The sequence below is a fragment of the Desmodus rotundus genome, chromosome 11, assembly GCF_022682495.2.
Source record: "Desmodus rotundus isolate HL8 chromosome 11, HLdesRot8A.1, whole genome shotgun sequence".
Classification (NCBI taxonomy): domain Eukaryota; kingdom Metazoa; phylum Chordata; class Mammalia; order Chiroptera; family Phyllostomidae; genus Desmodus; species Desmodus rotundus.
Window position 1 is genome coordinate 31,907,057 of NC_071397.1, and position 5,378 is coordinate 31,912,434.

The 5,378-nt window shown below is 44.9% G+C and overlaps 1 pseudogene; it reads left to right on the forward strand.

Moving 5' to 3' along the window:
* The first annotated feature begins 610 nt into the window (after nucleotides 1–610).
* On the forward strand, nucleotides 611–1,386 carry LOC112319346 (low affinity immunoglobulin gamma Fc region receptor III-B-like; annotated as a pseudogene).
* The last annotated feature ends 3,992 nt before the right edge of the window (nucleotides 1,387–5,378 follow it).

Consider the following 5,378-nt stretch of genomic DNA (forward strand, 5'->3'; position numbering starts at 1 on the left):
CACCACCAGGGTTCATTTAACGGATGGTGGGAACCTTGTGATCAATCAAATTCACACCGAGAAGGTAGAAGCTCCTATGGATTACAGATCCCAGGGCATGGGCGTTTTTAAATTTGAAAGAAAATGTTGGTGGAGATAATAATGGGGTGAGGGACACTTGTAGGGGTCCGAAGATTCAAGTGCCTGCTCTGTAGGTAGGTAGCTGGGCTGCATGGACGTGGGCCTGGGCCCGGGCAGGAGGAAGAAGGCGTGAGGTAGTAGAGACCCGCAGGGAACCCTCTCCCTCGTCCCAGTCTCTTCCACTGGGTCAAGCGATCCCCTTCTTGGCGCTGGGCAAATGTCCTGAGATTTCTGAGGATGCCCCACAGCCTGTCACCAGGTGCTCAGCACAGACACACCTGGGACTAAGGGACACACCCACCTCAGCTTCTCCTCCAGGCTCTCTGCTTCTCCTTCATAGTTCAGATTCTAGAGACAATGATGTTCCCAGAAAAGGAAGCTGTTGAGTAATGGGGTGTAGGGGGAGGCTGCTTTACTTCCCCTCTCAGGTCGGCTACAGCACTGTCGGGCTCCGGCTGTCTGTGGTGTCTTGCTCACTCTCATGGCCAGCATGTGGCAGCTGCTGCCGCCCATGGCCCTACTGCCTCTGGCTTCCACGGGCACAGAGCTGAAGGTCTCCCAAAGGCTGTGGTGTCCGTGAACCCTGAATGGGTCCGGGTGCTCGAGAGGGACAATGTGACTCTGAAATACCAGAGGACCCACATGGAGGGGGACAATTTCACACAGTGGTGGCATAATGAAAACCTCCTTCCAAACTAGACCTCCAGCTACTTCAACCCCTCAGCCGGAGTTAAGGTCAGTGGGGAGTACAGGTGTCAGACCGACCTCTCTGCACTCAGTGACCCATGGCAGCTCCAAGTCCACACTGCCTGGCCGCTGTTCCAGGCCCCTTGGTGGGTGTTCCAGGAGGGTGACCCCATCATGCTGAGGTAGCGCGGCTGGAAGGACATTCCTGTTCACGAGGTCCAATATTTCCAGAGTGGCAGAGGCAAGAAGTTTTCTTATCAGAAGTCTGACTTCTAAATTCCAAAGGCAACAACAGGCAAACACAATGGCTCCTACTTCTGCAGGGGGATTTGGGAACTCTTACCATGTCTTCCGGAGGCTGGGAACGTCATTGTTCAGGGTCTGGCAATTCCACCCATCTCACCAGGGAGGCTAACCATGTTCTGCCTGGTGCTGGGACTTCTGTTGGCAGTGGACTGTATGGGGGGATACACGGGCCTGTATCTCTCCGTGCACAGAGACCTTCGAAGTTCATGGAGAAACAGGACAAATGATAATGTCACATGGAGCAAGAGCCCTCAGGACAGACAGGAGCAATAAAAGCAGAACCTCTGAACCTCTCTCTCTATTCACAATTCGATCACCCCTAACACCCACCTCTCAGAGCAGCAGGAAATCTACACCTCAGAATCCAGGCTGAGGGTCCTTCACCCAACTCTATTTTCTCTTGGTCTCCAATGGAAAGGAAGGGCATGCTTTCTGTAATATTATTGCCATTTTTAGTACTTAATCTGGTTTTTAAATATTATCTTTAATTATAGTTGACATTTAATGTTATGTTAGTTTGGGGTGTACATCATGATTAAACATTTAGTACACCTCACAAAGACAGTAAAGGGCCTGTGATCTTCAGGGCCCACCAGGAAACCCCTGTAAGCAGCTGCATTACCAGGAATTGAAGTCTCAGAGCTACACAAACATCTGACACAGTAGAGCAACAATACGGTCTCTGGATGGTGACTCTTGGAAAAAAAAATTTTTTAAGTGTCTTTGTACGTACCTGGGGCTTTGGGCCATGCCAGAGGGTTTACACTAACAGTGTGATTTGGTCTATGCTGCATCAGTCTGACCTCTGGGGGGGTCAGAGACTGAGTAACAGGTCAGTCATGCAGGCACAGAGTGGTAAGACTCCCGGTCAAAGCCCTGGCTACCCCGGTGCGGGCTAGCTTCCCGGGTTGGTGATACTTCGCACTGTCACACATCATTGCTAGGAAAACTACGCGCTGTCCATAGGACTCCCAAGGGACAGACAACTGGAAGCTTATGCCTGGTCCCTCCTGGACCCTGTCCTGTGTGCCTTTTGCCTTTGCTGAATTTAATCTGTATCCTTTCACTGTAATAAACCATAACCATGAATATGACAGCTTTTCTGAGTTCTGTGAGTCCTTCTAACTCATCATTAAACCTGAGGATGGGCAGCCACAGCCCCTGCTGACGCTGCCACAATCATCACCTCAGCCAAGGCAACAAAATGCCCAAGACCCTCGTACTCAGTACACCTCTGAGTACAATCTCTAGGATTCCCAAAAGCCTGGTCCCCAGCTCGGCTCACTGGGGATTTTCAAACTGGAAGGCAATCTAACTTAACAGTAAGTTCCAAGCAGGGCCCTCAACAAATTATATACAGCAGTGGTGATCCAGAGGTAGACCCCAAGACCCCAGCTGGCCATCAGTAAGAAACAGATGAGCAACCCCACCTTCTCACCACCTGGCAACACCTCCACTCCAACATTGACTCCCTCCTGGTCCACTCGAGAAGAGAAGGCTACTAGCCAGAAATAAAATGGGATTTCTTCCTGGAATGAAAAGTAAACACAACTGAGGGTGGTTTGGGGGATTCTCAACACAAATGGCAACAGACTAACTGCAGCATAATGAAGAGCTTTATCTTCTTTTACAATAGAAATCCAGTTACATATCTATCCCTGCCAAAACATCTTATCTTTGGGTCTGTGATTAATGTGTCTACAGGAAAGAGAAAGATTTCATTTAAATATATATCACGTGACCCTGGCCAGCTACCTCACTTGGAGTATGGTCCCAGTGTACCAAGGTTGTGGGTTCAATTTCTGGTCAGGGCATGTATTAGAAGCAACCAATAAATGCATAAAGCAGTGGAACAACAAAGAGATGTTTCCTTCTCTCTATCCCTTCCTCTCTCTCTCTAAAATCAATATATAAAATTAAAAAAATAAATATATATCATGGGGAGAAATTAGTAAAATTGAAAATGTAGGCTTGTGATTCTCTTATTAAAGACTCAAACTATTGATTTAAAAGTATTCATAAATATAATGTTGTATAGTCCTTGAAAATGACATGTCTGTATTTATTGTCATAGTAAAATGTCCACAATAAACTATGATATGTAAAAGTAGATTACATAACAGTGTACATATCCTATATTCATTAAAAACATCAAAAATACATCATCAAAATTTAATTAAACCCAATGCTGGCTACAATGTGATGACATAATCTTACACTATTAGTATAACCTGACACAAAGTTTTTAGGAAGTTAACTTAGCGGTTTTCAAAAATTTAAACATTGAAGAGTCCTTCAACCCAGTGTTTTCACTTATAGAAAGAGCACTATAAATTCATTTTTTGTAAGACTTTATTTATTTTTAGAGAGAGAAGAAGGGAGGGAGAAAGGGAGAGAAACATCCATGTGCAAGAGAAACATCCATCGGTTGCCCCTTGAATAGTGGAACTGGGACCCAACAGGCAGCCCAGGCACGTGCCCTGAACCAGGGATCTATTACCCGGAGGAATGATGCCCAACCAACCGAGCCACACCAGTCAAGGCCACACCAGAAATTTTAAAAAGATATCTGTACAAGGATGATCATTATTTCAAAAAATTAGAAACAACCCAAATGCCCCCAATAGGAATTGATTAAATAAATTACAGTTCACATACACAACTGAATATTACATAGCAGTAAAAAGTGAGGGAGACTGATAAACACCGACATGGAGAGAGTAAAAAATACGACCCAGCAATTCCACTGCTGGGATTATACCCTAACAGCCCTGAAACACCAACCCAAAAGAACCCATGCACCCCAATGTTCATAACAGCACAATTTACAATAGCCAAGTATTGGAAGCAACCTAAGTGCCCATCAGCAAATGAGTGGATCAAAAAACTATGATACATTTACACAATGGAATACTACGCAGCAGAGAGAAAGGAGCTCCTACCCTTTGCAACAGCATAGATGGAACTGGAAAGCATTATGCTATGTGAAATAAGCCAGGCGGTGAGGGACAAATACCATAGGATCTCACCTTTAACTGGAACATAATCGACAAAAGAAAAAAGCAAACAAAATATAACCAGAGACATTGAAATTAAGAACAATCTAACAATAGCCAGAGGGGAGGGGGAAGGGGACAGTGGGGAGAAGGGTTTTAAGGAACTACTTATAAAGGACACATGGACAAAACCAAGGGGGAGGATGGAAGCAAGGGAGGGAGGTGGGTTTGGCCGGGGTGGGGGGAGTGGTGGGGAGAAAATGCAGACAACTGTAATTGAACAATACAGTAATTTTAAAAAATAAAATTTAAAAAAATACATTGTTAAAAAAAGAGGTGAAGTGAGCCCTGGTGGGAGTAGCTAGGTTGGTTGGGCGTCTTCTTCTGCAAACCAAACCAAAAGGTCCCTGGTTCCACTCCCTATCAGGGCACATGACCAAGGTTCAGGTTTTGTCTGTCCCCTGGTGGGGCACGTGGGGAGGCAACCAATGTGTGTTTCTCTGCCTCTCTTTCTCCCTCTGAATCAATAAAAAGAAAAGAAAAAAAAACAAAGTAAAAAAATACATAGCCACAGTATTATAGGTGCAAAATAATAGTTGCATTAGTATTGTACTAATAAACTAGGAGGAATTAGCAAGAAAGTGCTGATAATGATTATAGAGGTGGGGATTGGAAGACCGGTGGAAGATGCAAGTTCTTTAGCTCTCAAAAGTTTTGTAAGATTTAAATTGTGTAAAAGAATGCAATATTTTAATGTAATAACAGCAAAATTATGTACTTGATTGATTTTAATTATCAGAATAAAACTCCCACACAGGTTGTTTCATTATTTAACCAAAGGTTTCTTAAGGAAGGTTGTAAAAATATCAATTCCCAAAGGCTGGACATTTAACCTTCAACTGTTGGATTCCCCCAATTAACCACCATGAATCTTTCATCCCCAAACGTACTTGAACTCCTTTCAAATCTCTTCCTACTCAGACTCCACTCAGTATAGAAAAACAGAAGTCAAGTTGATAGTGTGCCAGAACATTCACAGAATCTGATAAAGAAGTACTCAAAATCATTGTTCGTAGGTGGCCGCCTGGCGATCAAGGCTGCAACTTGCCTGAAAGGGCAAGAAATGACCCAGTAGGAGGCCCCACTCCAGATCCACAGGTTATCAGACAACCTGCACCCACCAGGATACAGGTACACTCGCCAAATCCACCACGCTGTTTGAGCGTCCAAAAGTCGCGCCAAACCTCCAGTCCGCGGCGACAGCCGCCG